The sequence below is a fragment of the Sesamum indicum genome, linkage group LG3 (assembly GCF_000512975.1).
Source record: "Sesamum indicum cultivar Zhongzhi No. 13 linkage group LG3, S_indicum_v1.0, whole genome shotgun sequence".
NCBI lineage: Eukaryota > Viridiplantae > Streptophyta > Magnoliopsida > Lamiales > Pedaliaceae > Sesamum > Sesamum indicum.
Genome location: NC_026147.1, coordinates 20,688,816 through 20,712,232, shown reverse-complemented (window position 1 = coordinate 20,712,232; position 23,417 = coordinate 20,688,816). Strand labels below are relative to the sequence as shown.

General features: G+C 34.9%; 2 long non-coding RNA genes across 2 annotated transcripts; both read left to right on the top strand.

The window, feature by feature from the left end:
• LOC110011224 lies at positions 1,021-1,550 on the top strand. The gene is made up of 3 exons (XR_847550.2): positions 1,021-1,157; positions 1,277-1,359; positions 1,489-1,550. It is a non-coding gene; the product is annotated as an uncharacterized LOC110011224 (long non-coding RNA).
• Positions 2,163-22,353, top strand: LOC105158992. The gene is made up of 22 exons (XR_002286757.1): positions 2,163-2,222; positions 2,340-2,376; positions 3,814-3,890; positions 4,452-4,522; positions 4,641-4,719; positions 5,188-5,332; positions 6,049-6,168; positions 7,591-7,668; positions 9,721-9,776; positions 9,864-9,933; positions 10,256-10,340; positions 11,746-11,989; positions 13,732-13,935; positions 14,584-14,871; positions 15,093-15,142; positions 16,840-16,900; positions 16,990-17,073; positions 17,837-17,938; positions 18,011-18,180; positions 18,974-19,043; positions 20,302-20,511; positions 21,457-22,353. It is a non-coding gene; the product is annotated as a rho GTPase-activating protein REN1 (long non-coding RNA).

Below are 23,417 nucleotides of genomic sequence, written 5' to 3'. Positions count from 1 at the left end.
AAAATTCAATAAAAAAATCATTAGAATAATATCAGCATAAGGAACACAAAATGTCCCATATACAAGATCACCAACTAGCCATACAAGATCACCAACTAGCCATACAAGATCACCTGGGTTGCACCGTTAGTTCCTAAGGACGGAGTGAAGATACAAGACCGAAGTTGAAAAATGACCACTTCTTATTGCCGATTGAATGCCTTTAGATTTCATTATTTACTTTCTCAAAAGCTGATGACTGCTAATAAACTAATCCAACTTATTACAATTGATTTGCCTACAATTTTTACTCAAAATAAATTTTGTCCAATTAAATTAATTATAGAATAATTTTAAAATATGTGCTATGGGACTTTTTTTTTCTAAATTATACACTAAATACATCACAGATATACTGTATTTATCAGTAATTAATTCAAATTCGACCAAACTCAATATTAAAAAAATTAGAATTTAATTGTTATGAAAAAATAAGCATTGTTGGTGTATACTAAGTCAATGTACATGCATAAATGCATGCCACAGAGTAGGCAAAATGGCCGCTGTTGCCGGGGGATAGAAGTTTGTATTTGCTTGACCATGGCCTTTCTGTTAGCCCGAGTTTTGAGGAGTGACTTTTACATGGTCCACTCCTTTTACAGAATAAGATAAAAAAAAAAAGAAAATACAGTCCATATTTTTTAAATTTATTATAATTATAAATAATATTTTAATGAGGAAATATTTAATAGACAATCGTTAATTTTAAAAAAATATTCATAATTTTCAAATAACAAATAAATATTTATATATTTATGAAAAATCTTTAGAGAACTTGTTGCAATTTTCCATGAAAAGAAGATAAATATGGAATTTATACTAAAACTCGTTATTAAGAAAAATAAAAATATAGAAAAAATAATTATTACATTTTTGTAAAAATTATCTTTGTGTAGGGTGGTTAGTGGTACTCTCCCTTCACACATAAAATACAAATTTATTTAAAAAAAAAAAAAAGAAAAAGGGAAAAAGAAAGGAAAAAGGGCTCATCTCTCCTTTTCTCTCCTCTCTTTTCTCACAGACACACACATATTGGTTTGATTATTCTCCCACAATTCCTCATTTCTCAAATTTATGCTTTCAGTTTCCCGAAATAATAGTTGTATAAGGAAGGAAAGGTGAATGGGATTGATGGCTTTTGTGTATAATAGCAATGACATTTGCATCAGATTTGTGTGTGTTGATGAATGTTTTGTATTTGGGGTCTGAATCCGATCAATGATGCATGCATTTGCAGGTTTCCGTTCATGGGTTCCTCTTATGTGATCCATTCATAATTGCGAAATGACGAGTGTGAATGCAGCACCAGACTCCTCGCAGGTACGTGTATAATCAATATTGCATGATGATTGTGATGATGTTGATGATTGCGGGGATTGGTAATGCTTTAATTTGGCGGATCTTTTTGGTGTTTTTTGTTTTTTTTTTGATAATGTGAATCTGTTTCAGGCGGAAGGTGGCAGTAGCAAAAACGAGCCACCTTCACCACCTTCACCACCAGGCACCGCTCGGTAGTTTTCGTTCGGATTGTCGTGTCTATGTTTTTTTCCTATCCGTGTATGGTTTTCCCTTCCATTTAGGGGTGTAGATTTGCTGTATATGAAACAGAGTACTCGCGACTTTCAACATGTTGGGAAGATAAAATACTCATGTAAGACATGCAGATAGCATCTGGAGATTTAAAATTAGTCCAGCTTACATGCGTCTCTAAGATCAATCTTTTAGGGAAGTTACATATTGAACATTTTAGAGAGTGGTGATCTAAATTGCATTTAAGATGGTTCCAAAATATTCAAAGGCACTCCGTAGTTGCTCCAGACACACAAGTTACATCCAGAAGTTAATTAAGCTTAGGGGTAACATTTGGGTAAAAACTATTTCTTACGCTGTTAGTTTTACTATAGTATAGGCCTGTAACAGAGGAATCATTAGTTGAATGCATAACTATCCACTTGGGCTTTGTTGAGATAAGACATAAGAGTACTTGACGTGCTTGAGCTGAGAATTGTCATTGTATAATGCCTTGATTTCACTTGATGAATTTGAACTAACATCAATGTCCAAGATAAACTGCAGCCAATTAAGTTGATATCAGAATTACATTTGACCTTAAAATCTAATGAATGGGATCTCAAACACAACATAAGGAATCGTGTGGCGCTGTGACATTTTCAACCTACTTGGTTTTTGAGCTAATGTGCTCTCTCTTCTCTCTCTCTCTCTCTCTCTCTATCTATCTATCTATCTATCTAATTGAAATAGACAGCTTATCCAAGTTCTGTAATTTACATCATTTGCAGGTTTATAAGAGTGGCCCACTATTTTTGTCGTCAAAAGGTTTGTCTTGCTATTTTATTTAGTCACTTGTTTACTAGAGAGAATGAAAAACAAATGGCAGACTTTAAACATTCTTCTTTACAACCTTCGTCACATTTCTTTTTTTACATGATAATTTTACTTGCTCAGCTAGGTCAAAAATTGGGTGGGAGGATAAGGTGAATTCTTGGTTACAAGAGTACAAATCCATGATTCGGTTTATGAGAGCATTGTCAGAAGCCGATAACTACCACCTTTTTTGTTGATTGTTCAACCTTATATGGTCTACAATTTGTTTAGTGTAATTTATTTACAATGTTCCTTGTATTTGTGCACTTTTTTGATGAATGATTTGATACTTCCCAATAATTCCTTTTTAAGAAACTTATTAAATTGAACAGCATGTAAAGCACATTCAGTTTGTGTAAAGCACTAGGTCATAGGATTTAGGTTGAGATACCTTCATATATATTCAACTGTTTCCATATAATAGTGTCTGAGTTTGACGAATGCCAAATAAAAAGAACCAGCTTTTAAAGTTTTAGTTGGCAATATAGGAAAAAACTTGCAAGGTAAATGCTGACACTTTTGCCCCCTGAAGCAACTGTTGATATTTTGCATTCTGTTAAGTTAGCTTGCGGGCCTGCTGTTTAGTTGTCGATCTGTGTGACCAAACGTTGACGAGATGGCTATTTCCTGTTTGCTACTTGAATAGCATTCTTATGTCAAATCATGGTAATATTATTTGGAATTGTGTGTATTGTCTTAATTTTCATTAACTGCTATATTCCATGTTGTCATTATTTTGACACAGGGTTCATTTTACATTTGGCTTCCTAACATAATAGTACTTATTTGAGTTGTTATATTTTGTTTAAAAATATCCAGTAGCCTAGCATACTGAAATTATCTTCCAACTATTGTAAAAAGTTATTTTTTGCCTGTACAATTAGTTGTTTGATTGCCCATCCACCCTGGTTGATGAACTTTGAAGCACATGTTTGCTGGCACAATAATAGGAGAGAGTGTCCTATAATTTTCTTATAGAATATATACTTCTCCTAATTTTAGTGCATTAAAATGTTAATAGGACAGTCTGCATTATGTATCGATTTTGGAACTTAGTGTCGGGTGTTTGTCTTCTCAATTATTGCATTAAATTTTTGTACGTCAAAGATGGCCTTTCTTTTATAGGCCCAATATTTATGTTTACCTACTGAAGATAGAAAAAGTAGAAAGAAATAAATAATGTACACTTCATCTGTTGGGGGATTCTTATTCCATTCTGCTTATATCTTTTTCAGAGGTATGGATTGCCTGTGCATTGCTAATGTTTTATGATTTAATGCTCTTAGCGATTTGCAGAAAGTTCATTTTTGAGAAGCATATTATAAAGAGACACATATTTTATTCTTCAGAGCAACCCTTTTTTCCTGAAGTTCTTTGCTCTATGTATAGGAATTGGATGGACCTCATGGAAGAAAAGGTGGTTCATTTTAACTAAAACCTCCTTGGTCTTCTACAGGAGTGATCCAGTAAGTTGCCTCTTTTCCAGTTTTTTGTAGAAGCCTTCTTACAGTTAATTACATGTTCTTCCTATGGGAATGACCTGTTCCTCTTCTGATCTCTGTGTTTGAAGTTTGGATGTGTTATGAGGTGTAATACTTTGGATTGTCTTACTATGTCATTTTCTTCAGTTTCATTTTTTTATTGTTTTATTGTGATGTTCGTAATTTCTATAATGATTTGTTATGTTTGGAGGATCCCTATCCCTACTCCTGTTGCACATGTAATGCTATAGACTGTGAGGCTTGTTACACATTCTTAATATATGACATGTTATCCATTTTTATTTGATTTAGTGTTCAACATGTTCATTAAAAAATAAATGGCAAGAATAATTCTCTCCATGTCAATGACAATTGCATCTCTAGTTTGCATTAATTTGGTTCATGCATAACACTCGCGCATGATTTTTATCCTGCTAAAACTAAAACTTCTTCCCGCAATACCTTTTTCCTCTGTTGAAGTTTTATTGGTCTGTTAGTGCTTCTCATCAAATATCAAACATTAAAATATTTAACTTTTTTCTTCAGAATGTGGTCCCTCAGAAAGGGAGTGAAGTCAATTTAACCCTTGGAGGTATTGATCTCAACAGTTCAGGCAGGTTGGCTTTTGTTTTTTGATAATTTTCTAAGTTATCATATTTTCTATTTCTGGTTGTGTATCAATCTGGCATTTCCCATAGTCCCAATATGGAATATTGACTTTTGATCCATTTTCAGTGTGGTAGTCAAAGAAGACAAGAAATTGCTCACCGTGCTCTTCACTGATGGTCACGATGGACGAGCTTTCACACTCAAGGTGCTAGCCAGTTTCTATACTCACCAAACTTTTAGCAGTTCCTCAAGCTACTTGTCCTTTATCTTTGAATTTTTGTTCAATCATGATGCTCAGTTTTCCATTACTCTTTTATGGCTCATTCATTATGACAAAACAAAGGACTCTGCACACTGCAGATAGTTTTAGACCAGCATTAATAGGTTTTGTAGTTTTTTAATCCACCCAGTTTCTTAGATTTCTCTAAAGTACTTAGTCAAATATTAGTAACAATAATTTTCCTCCTCGTGGTCTATCGTCTTAAGTGATGGAAATTGAGCCTTTAGCTGTTTATTGACAACTTTTTTCTTCCCATTAGACAAAGGCTGATTCTCAGCCTTATGTTTTTGTACTGCTATTGTGATCATCACCCATCAAAATTTTATGGTCCATCATCCTCGCAATGTCTAAGCTTTCTGTTGTTACCATGTGCCTCGATTTCTTGTAACACAGGCAGAGACACTGGAGGATTTGCATGAGTGGAAAAATGCACTTGAGGAAGCCCTTTCAAATGCCCCTAAGGCTGCTCTTGTTGTCGGACAAAACGGTGTATTCAGGAACGACCAGTCCAACACAGCTGATGTTTCTTCAGAACAGTGTATGTTCTGCACTACTGAGTTTGTAACTATTTTGTCATATAGCTTAAACATTATTCCGTCATATAGTATTCGATACTCCTAATATAGCTCAGAAGGTAAACTAATTGCAATAAAACTATGAGTTATAGGGCACTGCTTTATGTCATATACACGGCAGCTACATATGACGTGTGGTTTAGCAACCTGGTCTGGTTTATCCTTTTAATATATATTTGGCAGATAAATAGACAGAACTTACTTATTTGCTTTTTACATTTTTCTACTCATTCTCCCAGTCCAGAACTTTAAATTCCTGAAACATGGTGTTGATTACCCCCAAAGTAAGAATTCTGACGTTGTAGATTCCCTTAGCTTTATGGCTAGCCTTTGCTGGTAGAGTATGCCATTGTTTAGTTCCCATGATCTTCTTTTTCTTTTCCCTCTAATGCATCTTTTGCTATAATGCATTTAGCTGTACCAAGTAAAGATGATTCATATGCTAAGCTTGGCAACTTAGGAGCTCAAGGGCTTGGAACTGCAAAATGTTTACCATTCTATTAACTTCACTTCTTATTTTCATTTCTCCTATTTTCTGGGGGCAGGGTGGGGACTGAGTATTGGTTGGCAGTGAGATGGGGATACAATAGTATTCCTTTTGTTTTGCCTTGATTTCTTCAGTTTCACCTTTGTTATTGCCCCTGAACTTTATCACTGTGTTTTTTGTGTTTGCTTATAGCTAAAGACAGGCAGTCAGCTAAATCCTTGGTAATTGGCCGACCAGTTTTGCTTGCTCTGGAAGATATCGACGGCACCCCATCCTTTCTGGAAAAAGCTCTTAGGTTTCTTGAAGAGCATGGTAATCCTCTTTTCCTACTTCACTAATGGACTCAAAATGGATTGACGTACTTCGTTCATTACATACTCATGATAACCTGTTTTTTCATAACGCACTCATGAAGACCGAATAAAAAGGCTCAATTTATTTAGAGGTATTGATTTATAATATACTCTATTTTTAAAAAAAGGCCCGGAAGTTTTTTTATTTTTAATGTTTTGCATTCTGAAACAGCGGTTGAAATGAGATGTGCTAGCAGAATGCATGGAACACTATGCTATATCTACTTCACTATAATGAAATCTCACTTAGTAGAGTATGATGGCTTTACTTGTATGGGGAAAAATGATATGGTTTCAGTTTTGATTTATGATTTTCTTTCTGATCTGCTAGGAGTATTCTCTTTCTCTGTTGTTTTACATGATGTTTATCCTTCGACATTATATTAGAATGATTACAAGAGGATGCACAAAAAATAAGGAAGACAAGAAAGATATGAAATCCATCTAAGTGAAGTCACCTTATGCCCTTGTCTAGCATGCTCTAAGACATGTTATGCCATCTCATTACCATATTAACAAAAAAATCTTTTTATATTTTCACCCCTATGCTTGAGTTCTCTTTGGTGTTTGTTAACATAGAGCTTTTCATTTCTTTCAGCTTGCTGCCTGTTGCTAAACAGTTTTTCTTCATGTTACAATTGTCATTTTCTACTTTGCAGAATCAGGATGAGATCAATTTGTATGTACTGGTAGAAAATAGAAGAATTATAAAGATGCTGTGTAGAGGAAGAGAATTTTATGATAGGGTGATCAATGTTCCTTTGAAGTTATTGAGGAAAAAATGTCTTGCTTCTTTAACGCAATACCTCATGGTCCGCTTCAAAACTAAACACAAACTTCTTGGTTTTATTGTTAAAAGTTCACGAGAATACAAAGAAACTATTCCTTTATAAGCATTTTTTTTAAAAGCTTGGAAATCTTATTTTCTCTTCACCAGTGAATAATCCGAGTTTCTTTCCTCTTTATGACGTGAATTTCTACATATGTTAGTTTTTCTCTTCACAAGGATATAATTCAAGGATCCTTGACTTATTGTTACGTGAATCAATGTATGAAATAGACAAAAAAAGACCCATATTCAAAAGATTTCCTTAAGAATGCTTGCATCTATGTTCCTTCAAGGTAACATGGACTACAATTTCTTCCTCGCCGAGCTTGGAATGGCTTTGACTCTTTCAATCTCAGAGTCCATCTTGTAATTGTTCATTTTTGTCTAGGATTAAATTTCTCATCGTCCACATGTGGTATCTTCCCTCTTGTCTCTTTTACATCCCTAGCATTACTTGTATTTTAGATTGGGATTAAATTATTCCTCTTTCTTACAGTAGAACTGGTCACTTTCTTATTTTGTTGGTGTTGATCTGCAAACTTCATTTTCTAGGAGTGAACACAGAAGGCATCTTGAGGCAAGCTGCTGACGTTGAAGATGTTGAGCGTCGAATACAAGAGTATGAAAAAGGTTGGTCTTGTTTGATGTATAGATTTCATGCCCTTTTTGTTTTGTTTGGTGGAGTGATTTACAGAAATTTTTGTACTTCGTTTACCTCTTATATTTTTGGGGTAAAGTCTCGCAACCTACTTGAGTTTTGTGAAAATCTTAAAATCTCCTATTTTCTTAATTGCATTATCTAAATAATTTAAAAGAATATTGTAAACGTCTACATAAAACCCACCTTCCAAAAAAATACATTTAACAGATACATCTCGTAGTTATCAAAATATAGTTTGAGTATTTTCTAAATCCTATTAGATGAAATAATACTTTGAAAAAAATTACACTGATCTAAATTCATTAGCACATGCAGACAATAAATGAATAGTGTCATCTGAGTAAAAATCCGCACGCCTAAGCCTAGGATGGGACTGGAAGTGAAGCCCCTACCGAATGGAGTCCGCTATCTACTTCTTTGCATCTGTTTATCAATTTTCAAAAAAGATTATTAAAGTTGTTGAGAAGCTCATAATACCCACTTATAAGCACGCCCAAACTACCTCCATAGTAATGCAGGATACTACTGTCACCCCCATTGGACACGAGATCCTCATTGCATTCCTTCCACAATGTACGGTTGTTCCCAGTAAGCAGTCAGGATTTCCCACTTCCCTGATACCAATGGTGGGTTCTGATTCCATTTACTCATGCTATGGCTCATGGAAGTAGGACCTGCAATTGAGATTCCTGTCAGCAGGCTACGTTAGTAATTACTTAATGCTTTGCTAAATGTTTTAAGTATAGGGAGCTATGAAAATAGCTTCACAGTCCAAACAATAAACCACATAGAATATAGGTTACACTGGAATAGGAAAATTACATATAAAGTAGACTTGATCATGTAGTTTTCTTGCTGAGACTTAACTTTGAACGTGGCTGATGAATAAAAACATTTGAGTGGCTATGAAATAAATTTGGAATATTTAATAGATGGATGATTTTATCATTTAAGTACTTTGTAGATGAATTATTGGTAAAAAGACACATAAGAATCCTATCATTCTTCACTTGCCCAAATATATTTTTCTTGGTAAAAGTTTCACCGTTGTGGTCAGTATGCATACTTTGCTAAGAAGTGTTACTATTTTCTAAATAGTAACTAATAATGTTAGTAAGGTTTAACTTGTTAAAGGTAAACTTTATTATATATGAGTGCTAAATGTTTGTGGCATAGTACTAAACTGCTTGTTTAAGTATTTTTCTATTTTTGATGTCCTGTAACTCTTCCATCTCACACGTCTCCCAAAAGATAAAAGAAACAATTGAAGTAATTGAATTAATAAACTTAAAAGGTGATTGTGGACGGTTTAGAAAATCGAGGAGGTGGTTGAAATTGCCCCTAAACTTATCATCTTTTAAGATAAACATTATAAGATTTTGGGTGGGCGGGGGGTGAGGGTGGGGTAGGGGGGATGGGGAAGGGAGGAAGCCGTTATACAGAACATGTTTTCACATTCTCCCAACATAATCAAAACATTTGGTGCTGTGTTTTCATGATTAGTGAATCATCTTAGGCTATTAGAAAATGGTTTCGTTGTAAAAAATGGGGTGACTATAAATTAGAACTACACGCACGTAAAGTCTATCTGTTAGGAAATGCAGAATACACTGGTAATATTCTTCTAAAATACTTCCATTAGTGCTCAGAATTTAGTGTTTGTATAGACTAAGGGCACTTTTCCATCCCATTCCCATTGCTATCGAGAATATAAAGACATCACTTCATCTTGGCCATTATTTTCCTTTTGAAGTTTTTGTACATATTCTTTTATTAAGCTGATTGGTGTCTGTGCCTACAAACATTAGAATATTAGGGTGGTGCAATCTTTTGTCTACTCGAAGCCATATCTGAGCGGAGCATCAAAACTTGCTACTGGCAGGAAAACCTTCATCCCTAAGCTTGTTTTGTGTATCTGATTTCAAATATTGCATCTTCTAAATCTGCAAGTCATGTACTTCACTCATTCTGCATAAAGGTCTTTATCAAAATTTTAGTGATACCTTTTCAATTAAATTCAGGGAAAGCTGAGTTTTCACCGGAGGAGGATGCACATGTTATAGCTGACTGTATAAAGGTATTTCCTTACGTCGTACAGACATACTAATTTGCAGTTTTACTTCTGTGGTTCAATTGATTGCTTTCTTTTGCTGATCATGACCAGTATGTTCTCCGGGAGTTACCTTCTTCACCAGTTCCTGCTTCTTGCTGCAAGGCCCTTCTTGAAGCTTGTCGTAAGTATTGTTATGCACTGTTTGTTATCCTGGCAGTTTTAATCTTTGAACACCAAAGAGACAAAAGGAAATCTTGATGCTTTGAATTGAAAATGTGCATGGATATCGTTAATGAAATGGTTTGCTATTAAAAAATTGCATGGCTAGCTCATTAACTCATGACCTGATTTTCTATATGCAATATTTCTTGATTATGGAGTACTAGGACACATTAGCTAGGAGATGACATTTTCTGGTATTTCAAATGCAATTTAATGTACCTACATTTGAATTTCCATCTTCATTTTGTCTTTTAATTTGGGAAATTTATTGTGATTATTAGGAACTGAACGGAGCATGAGAGTAAACGCCATGCGTTCAGCAATATGTGAAACATTTCCAGAGCCAAATCGTCGCTTATTGCAGAGGTAGTCTGAGATCACTGTGTGACATTTCAGTTTTCTTTTACATCTTTTGATTTCTAACATTAGCATATCTTTGTAGTTTACATATACTTCAATCAACTTTCTTAGTTTCCTTGCTAAAGCTTGCTTCTATTTTGTCATGCCAATATTCCTCTTGTCTGCCATGTTACATGTTACGAGGTCGGATCTAATATATTCCTTCATTGATTTAAACTTTCCTGTTGTTTCAAAGGAGTTGAGATGCTATTTTGTTCCAAAATGTTTTTAAGTCCTTACGGAGCAAACCTATAGCCCCTCCCTGCCCCAAAAGAGCTGAACAAATGGGTGCTTCCCCCCAATTGGAGTTTAGTTCTGTTCTTGAAAAATTGTGCTACAATTGCTTATAGACTCTCCTTGTCGAACATACTGTTCTTATTGCTTCTAGGGAACATTTGAATCATGAATTAAGCAATCAAATGCAAATTTCTGTAGGAAGTTTTATTAGTTGTGCTTTCTTGAAAATATTTGTTTAACATTTTCTTGTCCTCTGCTATTTATGTTTTATTGGGAGATAATTCATTTTCTCAAGAAAATATTATGACAAATCTCAATTTATTTATAAGTTCATTAATATGTATTGGTAAGTTTTCAGGCATGCCATTTTTTACATGTTTGTCTACATAACTTTTTCGTTTGATGAAATTTCTTATTCTAGTTAAACGTTTATTACTTGTGATGCAACCTCTCCCTTAAACTTTTAAGGACTGGTGATAAACTATGGTGCACTCTTGGGGCATTCAATTGTACTCTAATTTTTAACTTGTTTATATTCTTTCCTTAATCAGTATAAACTGTTAAGCTGGGGTCATTTTAATGACCTCATCATGATCTTAAGATTTTCTAGTTCTCTTTTTTATATTTATTCTTTCTGTTTTGCTTCTCCAGTGATGTTAACAGTTAGTTGGTCAAATATTTTTGTCCATAGCATCTTCGAGACATAAACAAATATCTTTTTCAAACATAGAGATTAGGATGTGACCCTGTCAATTATCATACTTTGCTGGTTGTAAGATTTGTTGTACTTATATGGTGTGGATGATATATAAATGTTTTTAAAAGAAGCATGATGATTTTGGATATGTTACTTGAAGTACTTGTATGTGTGTGTGTGTGTGTAGATAGATACAGGCACATTCGTGAAACTGTCAGTTAGTAACATAAATATTAAGCACATTTCTGTTCTGGCATGTAATCTACATCTAGAGGCGAAGGATAGTTCTCGGCTCTATATGAGAGGCTTGGAGTCTTCCGCTAAACATGTCCTTGATGTGGAAATGGTTCTGGAAAATTGCTTTATTTTTTCATTTTAAGCCTTAAACTCTGTGACATGTTCTGAAGTTATCATGTTATGTTTGTTTTTATGTATCAGGATTCTTATGATGATGCAAACAGTGGCTTCCCATAAGGCAGTGAATAGAATGAGCATATCAGCTGTGGCAGCCTGCATGGCTCCCTTACTTCTGCGCCCCCTTCTTCATGGTGAATGTGAGCTTGATAATGATTTTGACGTGGGGGGTGATGGCTCTGTTCTACTTTTGCAAGCAGCTGCTGCAGCTAATCACGCTCAAGCTATTGTTATTACATTACTTGAGGAATACGATAATATATTTGGGGTATGCTTCAGTGTTTTGCCTTATCACCTTATTTGCATTTTCCAGTTGCCTCTTTTATGGCGTATCTGACTTACCATGGTTGGACATATTAGACGGTGTTTTCTGAACTTTTCTCATTGCTCACCAGGTGAATCTGTTTTGCTTATGGACTATGTACAACTTTTGGTGGAACATTTTTGTTCTAGATGATACCAGAAAATTATTTTTCAGTAACACTAGAAATATATTTAACTAATCCCACTTTATGTAGATTAGTTGCAAATAATGTTCCATTTCCTAAAACATCTTCTGAAAGTACTGTTAGAATACACGTGACTGGTATTGGTTTTCACAGCTACATCTGAAGGTAGAAATTTCACTTTTTCATCCTCATCTAAACCTTTGTGAGATGTCAAAGGATATGGATCTTTTGACTATGGAACTATTTCTGTGGCTGATATATCCCTGTTTTTGGCTTTCCAAGCATAGATATAGACCTCTTGTAATTTGTTAGATGTGTGGATGTGCATAGAATGTTATAATTTAATCTCAGAACTTTTTGGAGCCAAAGCAAAGCCACTATTACTGCTGCTTCTCTTCTTCCTGTTACCTCCTGATGATCTTCTTTCTCTTCTCCTTTTTCCTTCATTTATACAGTCTGAATGCATGTTGTTAGCACACCATGCTCTCACTTTGAAGACAGAGGTGAGGGGCTTAGGAATTTTCTGACAAAGAGACTAGAGAATATGTTGCTGAATAACTTAGGTCCACGATACTTAAATTCTTTTGGATAATTACCTATTGATGCTCTAAAAAGTTGCGAACCATAATAAAAAAAATTGCACTTGTAGACAACCAGGAAACCATTTCAAATTCTAGGTTTTCAAGAGGATTAAAGATTTATATCAGAGTGTTTACCAATTGTATACAGAAGACTTTATTTGGATGTAGTTGGTAGCCACATAAATACTTAATTGTTCTGGGGAACACCAGTTTCCACTATTGGTGAAAAGTCAACACCGGGAGGCAGTCTAATGGTATCACAAAATGTATTTTTCCCCTACAATGTTAGTTGATGCAGAATCCCGGTCTTGATCCATCACAATCAAACCAGCCAATCAAAATTGAGTTGAGTCATTAATATACTGAATAGGCATGACTGAAAGTTTAGATTCTTCTCATTTCTTTTTAGATCCTTTCTTTCTTCCTCTCACTGTTATGTTTCTTATATTTTTATATGCACCAGCATACGATTATTATACTCAATTCTAGTCCTAAAGAGGCTCTTACGCATACATTGGCATAATTTCAAATGTTCGAACATCTTCTGCTTCTTTTCCATATCTTTCATTTGAGATTCCTAGTATACTCAGAGATTAAATTCAGGATAATTTTTTGTTAAAAGTGATGTGGTTTGAGCATGCTACTCAGGGGAAGAAGCCTCAAGTCGACTGACTATCAGTTTAAAACACCTTCCTGTTGTTGTTTCTATGCGACATTCTATATATAATTTGCTGACGTGATCCAAGCTGAAGCACAGATTCTGCAGCAATATCACTAACAGTCTTTGAGTACTATTCTCAGGACAGAAACTTAAAAAGTGAAAGAATTTCTTTAGATTTAGGTATATTCATGTTAAAAAAAGGAGAATTGTCTTTGCATAATGCTGTTTCTTGTATATGTAATGATGTATTATTGGTGGTTATTCTATTCGCCTGGTTTTTGTGGTGTTGCATGTGAGTAACTCATACAGTTGTTTTCAGGACGGTTCCACAACCCATGAACCCTACACTGATTCAGAAGAGAGTGGAAGTGAAAGTGAGGAAATTACAGATGATGATAGCTTTGATGAGGAGGACGAGGATGAAGAAGTGACCGAAGATTCTGATTATGATGTAGATGAAGATTTTGAGCATGAATCAACTCCAGCTAGTAGTGAGACTGGTGAAATCCAAAGTGGCATTAAGGTTTTTGTTTATCTATCTTTACCTTTTATATGACAAAAGAAGAAGACTATAGATGGGTATTGAATTAACCATTTAAAGACCATCACTAAGTCATACCCCACACCCCCCATTTTGGAGATGAGGTTGAAATTTCAGTGCTCAATGAGTCCTGCATCATGAACATTCACTGTTTGTAAGGAATCCACTCTCTTTTCCTGAAGTTGTGAGAAATGGTAGGGCTTATTTTATGCTTGTGTTTGTGTTCCTGCACTATCACTTTTGCATCTATTTATTCTGCACTTCTCGTCTTGAGTTTATATTTTCAATTTCTCAATGGATTTCCTGCAACATAGCTGGCATTGTGCTAACTTGCTCTAGCAATTTTCCTAGTTCTATATATCATCCTTTTAGAGGTCAATCAATTACTTGTTCTGGTTTTTTCACTACTTTAATTTTTTATGCATGACATTATTTCCCCCAGTTTTATGTTGCAAGTTCTTCCTAGATTTTGCCCAAGTTCCAATACCAATCTGCAGTCCATTTTTAGTAGTATTCAGAAGGCTTAGGTTTTCTTAGTTAATACATCTCTTTAATTGTTCTTCCTCAAGATCTATTCTTGTGTTCTGTGGGCTTCCTTCCCCAAATCCAATGACAGACTGCTGAATGCAGGCCTCTGGAAGTCAGAGTTCAGGGTCGTGCTCTCCTCAAGTAGGTGATGTTCTTGATGCCAGCCAAAGTTTGTTATCAAGTCAGCCGCAAACTTCATTGCGTCAGCATGATCGTGCAGAAGGGCTTGACAATGTTCTTCATCTAGATGATGCAAAGACGCAATCAGATTTCTACTCTGAAATATCAGGGGATGATTTTACTGAAACATCCCTGGTCCAAGTGCCTTTTGAATTATTGCACGGACCTGCCCGCAGTATTCGGCGACCTGCTGTTTGGGGGCGTACTCCTGTGAGTATATGTTGCCTCCTTTCTTGAAATTTATTATGGTACTGACTCTGATTCTTATATATTAGCAATCATTTTATTAACTCTCATATGCAATCGTAATGTCAGCATTTGGAGGATTTGGTACTTTTGATGCTCCTTTTTCCCTTAAATAAATCTAGTCATTCTGACAATTTTCATTTTGGTGATATTTCGCAAAACTCATCTGGTGATTTTGAGTCCAGGCGAAGAAGAACCTTTCTATGGAATCTATTGACGTTGTTTCAGAAGATGGGTAAGTCATTATTTGCCATCAATCAATTATCTCTCTTTTCTTTTGAGATTCTATAAGCTCTTGGATATATCTCAATTGACATATTGATATATTTTTCATCTTCTAGTACTGGCTGATAGCTTTGTCATTCTATTACTTTTCTAAGGAGTGATGCTAATGGACACTCTGCTTCTGATCATGGGAGAACCATAATCACTTGATCTGACTGATTGCATTCTCAACTTGAAAGTTCTATTCAATTATGTATAGAGCTCGTAATAATACTTATAAATTGTCATCATGATGCAATAATGACAAGCTTTTAGAGCCAAATCTAACTTTATATGTCACTTAACAAGCACGAACCTATGTCGTTAAAAGGAATTGCCTTCTGGCCCTATGTTGAGGAGAAGGTACCTGTCAAACCTAAATTTGTCTTTGACGAAGTGCCTCCACAGCTAAGAAAGCCTAAAGATTTGCATCTAAAGTTCACATCTCGGTCTCTAGTTTGTAAATTTAGAATCAAAATCAGCTTTTATGAAATATCTGTATTATTGCTGAGTTTAAACACCCTGATATCTACATTTTAGAACCTATCCTGCAACTGCTTTGGGGAGCTTTATATTCTCCTAGAACATATTATCATTCACTCTAATATTTAGAAATTGGCAAAATCTTCGTAATGAGCATAGGACTTAACATTTCAAGCACTCCTGTCACATTCAAACTGACCTTGTTTGAACTAGAAAGCAAAGGCAGAGTATCATGATGTTGTATGTTTCTATCCGTACTAAGACAAGGCCTCTAGAACTCTCTCCTGAAGAGCTCTCAGGACTTATTCCTTTCAGAAATTCCAGAAGTTCGCTCACTCAACTTTGTTGATTGTTTACATAAAGCTTATTTATTGAAATCCACTAAGTACATGACAAGCAGATTCAAAGGAATTCTGATGGCAACTAGATTTTTAGTAAAAAGTCTTGACTTGGCAGAGTACCACATACTTAAAAATATCAAAATCTGGGGAAACTTGCATATTGCGTTTAGATTACTGAATACAGAACTGTAAGACATAAAAATGAGATTTTTACTTCAAATTTTTGGATACCTTTTAAATGGAAATTCTTTCATCAACTCGACTTTTCATTTTCCTCTGATATTATTTGAATATGCTACTCTTCTCATGTGAGTGCATGATTAGGAGATGAGATCATGGGAGGCACCAATTTTCTACTCAAACCATATAGTTGAATAGACAATTCTTGTTTTCTGGAGGATGGATGAAATTGGTTATGTTCATGTTACTCAAATGTGTAATTGGGGCATTGGAGATAACAAAGATTATGATAAATTTGGACAAGGACTGGGCGTAGAGAACTTCTAATAAGTTTGAGTGTCAGCAATTTACACCAATCATTGTTTCCTTGTTGGTCTGATAACCTTTTACATTGTCTATATGGCTGCAGATATTTATAGAATATTTATTAGGCTGCTACCGAGTTCATTTGCTGCTTAACATGCTTTTTAGTCAGGGTGTATGACATCTAATATGCTTGTAAATTTAGGTGACACTAATTTCTGTAAGATATTATGTTCTAACATGACAAACGCACAGATCTTTTAGTGTGTGATTACCAATATCAACACAAGTGAAACATTTTCCTTGTCGTAACTGAAACTTCTTTCCCATTGTGGTGACATTAATTTGGCATTATTAATAGGGCTGAAACCCGGAAGATAGAGAGTGTCAAAACAGATTCACAGACCAGAACTTCAAATGAGGTAGAACCTTATGTGTTTATTTCTTTTCTGAAGTCTGCATCAATTTCTTTTTTCTGGCTTATCTGATCTCAACATATCTTCCATAAAAGGCTATGGTGAAATCACTTCTGCAAGATAGTCTAGAGAGCCGAAAGCATTACTTGAATGAACGGCGCCTCGCACTTGAGAAAGATGTAAGAATCATTAAGAATTTATCCATTTCTTTTTCATTGCTCCGTTCTCTTCTCTCTTTCTTTCTCATGTGTACACGTACCTAACATAACCATGATAGTACGAGTGAGAGTCAGGGTTTTTGATCTTAGTATAATTCCTTTTTCGTAGAGTATTGAACATAGGTTTGATCTTGATGCACCACATGGCTGTAGAGTTCTACTTTCTGGCAAATCCAGCTATAGAAGCACCATGGATTTTTGGTTATGAAAAAGATCCTTCATGTGCCAAAAGAACTAGTTTATCTTTCTTACTATAAGGGAGTAGGTTTGGCTTGATTTTTAATGCTCTTCTGCCCCTGATCTTTGCTTGGCGTTAGTCTTGGTTAATTGGATGCTTTAGATGTTCGGATAACTGGAGGAATTCACCGCATCAAAATGACATTTGATGTACTAAAACTTTTGAGTGTGTGGAAGTACTTCCAGCAGATGCCAGCTCAGTTGAACTGCATACACTACTGAGCAATAGAAAATGGCAAAGAAAACTCCTCTATGGTTTTTGCATCAAAGTAGCAAGCAGACTTCTCAAATGTTAATGGTTGTCCCCTTTCCTGGTCTTGCTTTCCCATTTTGCATGATGGACAAAACCTGTTCTGATCAATTCATTTTTGTCCCTTCCCCTGTTTTATTATAAAACCTAAAACATTTATATGCATCCATTATCCATATGCATATTGCTGCCTTAACTTTTTATGTTCAAGTAGACCCAAAAGGAATTGCATTGTAGGTGGCAAGACTACAAGAGCAGTTGCAGAAGGAAATGGACTTGAAGATGGCACTTGAAGCTGGGCAAGAATCCCTATCTGTTTCATCACTTGTTGATGAGAAGGTTAGAGAGTGTCACTGTACCTAGAAATTTTATTCATAATATTTGCAAATAATCCACTCAAATTGACTACAGATGAAGGCACAGCTGGAAGAAATTGCTCAAGCGGAGGAAGATGTTAGGAATTTCAGGAAGAAGGCCGATGACCTTGAATCTCAGCTTAATGAACAGCGTGAGCAAAACTCTAGGATTGGGCATGATATTGGCAATCAGCTTCATCAAAATCCAAATCATCAACCGAAGTCGTAAGCACATATTTTTGTTCCTTCCATTCTTGTTATGGTGTTTCCCCCACATAACTTGTGCTGCCCTCATCCTGCCACTTCTGGTGCACTGGGCCTTCTGATGCTTTTCCCTTATTTGAACCCATAGAATACAGTAGGCATGTAAATCATTGTCCTCTTATGATGAATTCTGTGTCTTCCCTGTGTGATGAGCTTAGACAGATTCTCATCGAAAATTCAGTTGCGACCTTCTGAAAATTGTTGGGAGGTCCAAATGTCTGGCCTCTGATGCCATCACAACTCCTGGATCAAGAGTAATTTTACAAAAGCATGGTTGCTGTGAAATATGATATTAGAGGCTTAGTTTTGAAGTTTTAGAGTACAAAAAGTGAAATTTATTTGTAGTTTCTAGATTCGCCTCTACAGTTGCTGTAATAAACAGACATTAATTTAAACAGTGGTAAAGGAAAGTAAACTGCTGTTTTAGGAAATTGAAATTATCTCTGATATCCCTTAATGAACTTAGAGCTTTCAATTGCAGTAATGCTATTTAAGAATGAAATACTTAAACGATCCTTGTCAAATTTCAGTTGTAAACTCTGTTAACATGAAACTCTTAAAGACTATATTTAAATAAATAAATATATCTTCAATCTAATGAAGCGCGGCTGAAGTCTTGTCTGTGATTCCTCTTCAAGCGGGCTTGGGGATGGGATGTTATAAATAGAATCTAGGTGCATGAATTGCAATTGATATGCTTGACCAATTTCTGAATTGTGAAGATCTTTGTCTCTTTCTTTCACAACGCGTGCAGGAAGGAGAAGCAGATAGAAACTGGAGTCTTAGCTATCTCAAGTACTTCTGAGAGTTTATCTAGAAGCAAGGTAAAGACATTTCAGAGCGGCATGGAATTTATGATGATTAATATTTATTCTCTGACTTCTTCAGTTGATAAGAATTACAAAAATGGAAGTTTTTAGCTGTGCAGGTTACATTTTCTGAAGATTGGTGATTTTCTGCATGTAGGATCTCACCAATCAACAGTCATACTTTTTTATCTCTAAAAAATGTGACTATGTGAAAGAAACTTTTCGTGGATCTAAAGGATTATATAATGCCAATGCCACAAAAATACATATGCTTATAATTTCAATTGCATGAGTTATCTAACCTAATGTCTCACTTTAATCCTGGGATACTAAGTATGTGTTGAACAAGTAAGAGTCTCACAAAATCTCTATAAATAATGGGCTATTCTGTTGTACTTTTACAAAGTGAATTCATTTTTAAATTCATGAGTTGATACTTTTACGGATTCTCCTGCTATTAGAAATCGAAGCTGAAGTTATGCTATTTTTTGTCATTATGATGGCACTATACATTCAATTCTTTCTAAAAAAGGATGCCCTTGAACCAATTTAAATTGATATGTCTTATGGATTTTTGTGAGATAAAAATACTTAAGTCTTGAACATTTGAACCATGTTTTAGTTATAGCATACCAAAGTGATCTTGTGCAATATATGCTTGCTACTTCACATGGTCTTGCGGAAATTGCATTGACTCTTTATAGAGCTAAGCTGATGTCTAACATATGAGAAGTTGGTGGCTTAGGAACTTAATGAATAGGTTGCCTTTGAAATCTGATATCCTGCAATGTGACTTGTTATAGATGTGCAGAGACACCGCCCCTTTTTTGAATGAATGGATTGGTAGATGTATTTGGCATGCTCTTTTATCTTTTCTGTTACTCTTCAATCAAGGCACTCATTCATTGTATTTTGTCCACCCATTTATATATTTGAAGGTAACTTAAGATCTGGCCAGATGCATAATATAATAGAAGGATTTGGCATCATTACACCTGGAATTTGATAATGTCCCACAAGAATATTCTGCAATAGTTGGGCTTTTTTTCTGAAATTGACCCATAAAAAGGTTTGCAAAGAAAAATTACTGCACTGGGAACTAATCTATAACTTGTTAAAACATCTACTGTTGCATGGATGTTGGGAACATGACTGCTCAAACTATCATGTACTTATACCCTAAAGGTGAACGCATGGCCTGATATTGGGATAGCAAGTGTAAAAAGTATTTCATTGCAATGAACATAACTTGCATCTTCTCCTCTGTGTTCAGCATCAATCCCACTTGGACAAGTCATACAGTGACAAAGATAAGAAACGGGAATCTCAAACTTCATCAAATATACCACTGCCTCTGAACCAGCAAACAGAAGCTGCACAAAATCCAAAAGCTGTTGGAGTTCCGAATAGTGCATCCAATGTGGAGATGGGCACGAATAAGGCTGGTACAGCCATGTCTAGAAAGTCTAGCACAAAGGGCGAGGTAGGGTTTTCTTACTTTTTACTTACTAGTTTTATGTGTCTTCTGTACAAATCATAGTATTGATGCTTGAAATATGCTTCCTTGTGGACTTTATTTTAGGCTTTCCTTAGACCTAGGATTAAATGAAGGAAAATGAGCAGCAAGAAAGTCAAATTAAATTTTCTTATTGATTTCTTTAAAATGATCAAAGCCCAATCTAAGACCTAAAATGATCTCAATGAGAAGGAAAGAAAGAAAGATAAGTGGTGATGGTAGTGTGTGTGGTAGGGAGGGAGAATGGAAAGTGGTAGGTGGGATATAGACATGGGTGGTTGGGGGAAAGGAGAAAGTTGTTTTATCGTCCATAAAGTTGTATGTTTTTTGACCAAGTTAATGAAAGTTGGGATAATTGTCAAGCTCTCTCACAGATAAACTGGAATTTGGCTATCTTATTTTTAAAAAGAATTAAGTCAAGGATAAAATGAAAATACTATATTTTTCTTGGTTCCGATGCAAATTTAAAGGGAAAGTTTTTATAATAATGGAAGAAGGACAGAAGTTGATAATGTAGTTGTTTTGAATGAGAGATAATTGTAATTCACCGAAATATGAAACCATTTCCTATTCCTAGTTTTTGTGCCTTGTTGATTATATAAATTGTAATGTGGCTCTGATTCTTAAACGAAATGGGACTCGAGATATACTTTTGTTGCTAATTTTGAAAAATATTCCTTATTCTTCTTTGCGTTCCTACACACATACCTCTGTAAGTGATATAGTTTACGTAGCCTGATTTATACAGAAAGGAATAAGGTGGATTTCACGTAGGACTGAGTTATGTAAGAGAAAAGGGAAATATACCCAACTTGATTTCTTAGGCGGTATCAACATTTGAACAAACACTTCTAGTTTGCAAGTAAAGTGCAACTCTTTGCCACTGAGAACATATTACTGCTTATGTGATAGGGCAACAGTAATTCTACCAGTTCTGCTCTGTCAAAGCTGACACACAGACTTACCTTCTTAAAGGAACGGCGTTCACAAATTGCAACGGAGCTCCAAAACTTGGACAAAGGTCGAACAACTCAGCCTGTCCCAAACCCTGAACAAGGAAGAGGGTCAGAGCATCGACAGTCGGGTGAAATTTTGGATAAGAACCAAGAGTCCAAACGACAATCATCAGAGAAAAACCAGGAACTGGAGAAGAATGAATCACGTCAAAATCCAAATGGCCAGCTGACCCAAAATGTTGAAAAAGGAAAAAAATCGGGAGGGCATGCAAGCCTCGAACGAGGAAAATCTGAAAGCCTAGAACGAGGAAAATCTGAAAGCCGAGAAAGAGGAAAATCTGAAAGCCGAGAAAGAGGAAAATCTGAAAGCCGAGAACGAGGTAAACATGAAGGCTTTCCATCAACAGATAAAGGTCATCCTACATTTGCTTCAAGAACATATTCTAGATGATGCATACGAAAGCATGTCTCTTACATTATGGAAAACTCTCCAACACTACGAAGTTCAGATAATGAACATGGTGATCAAGCTTCTCATACAAGTTCATAATGGCGAAGTTCCCTGCTCCATGCTCCACCAATTGTTATGACAATTGAAACCACTTGGTATGCAGTCGTCGTCTTACTGAATAGCTTGAAATATCGTCATATAATTGATGCTTGTCTGGAGCAGAATTTTGATTCTGATGTACAGTTGTATTCAATTTGACAAACACAAAAGCATTTTCTTTATTTGGTTATTACGAGCTGGTTATAAATTTTGAAGATTTGGTCTGAACCTCTCTGTCTTGAGAAGAAACTCTAGCCAATATAATTTTCATTGTTTCAATTTCAGAAAAGATGTTGTGTTATATGAAATATAATTCCCATGTTTCAGCAGCTTTTGCAGCAAGGACAACGTTTCCATTGCATGTGAAAACCATATTCAGTCGATATAACACTGCTGTAACTTTTTTATTTCGCAAGTTTGTACTATAATTTGTATCCGCTCAAATCATTGAATAAGCAATTGTTGCATTTGATACTGCTCAATCTTCAAAATATAAACAATGATCTAATTTAAAAAATACAGGTGAACATTTTTATGACTTTTATGAGAAGTAGCCACAATGTTTTGTCCTCCATTTTTATGATTTGTCCTCCATTTTTCAACATCGAATTTTTTTAGGAGTTGTGGATGGTTTAGTTATTAACTTTTTGTTGCGAAAATATATCTAATATACTCTGTGTCAAAAGAACTTCTGAGAAAGTGACACATTAGCATGTGCCTAACATAATAATACTTTAGTTGGAGAAGGTTTTTTTACGCATATTGAAAGAAGAATATATACATAATCAATTCAAATTTTACTACTTTATTCGCTATTTTACAAGTGATAAAAAGTGATGTAATACTGGCAATTTATAAATTTATTTTTTACATCAATAATGTATGCTGTTGTTGCTTCGAAATGTATTTATACTTTAGTATATTACATGTTAGACTCTAATAGAGCGCCGAAATTATATTAATAAGACTATGCTTAGACCAAGTGACGTGTATATAATTAAATGAATACTAGCACGGCCAATGACGTACTTCGCACATTTAATGACATATTGGATATATCATGAGAAGTTGAATATGCAAATACGAGATATTGAACGTTCTGAAATATTAATTGAATTTTCATAATTAAATATATTCATAAAAGCATGAATTTCAATCCAATCACATGAAAAATTCAAATAAAGGATAAACCAATCAACTAAAAAAAAATATTTTGATTATATTAGGCCTTCTGATTTTTTAAAACAAATTTATTCCATTTATAAGAGCGTTAGATCAAACAAAATATAATGGTGAACTATATTAATATGAAACTTTTTATTTATTTATTAATAGCACATTCAATAAGATCATAAATTTATTTTGTT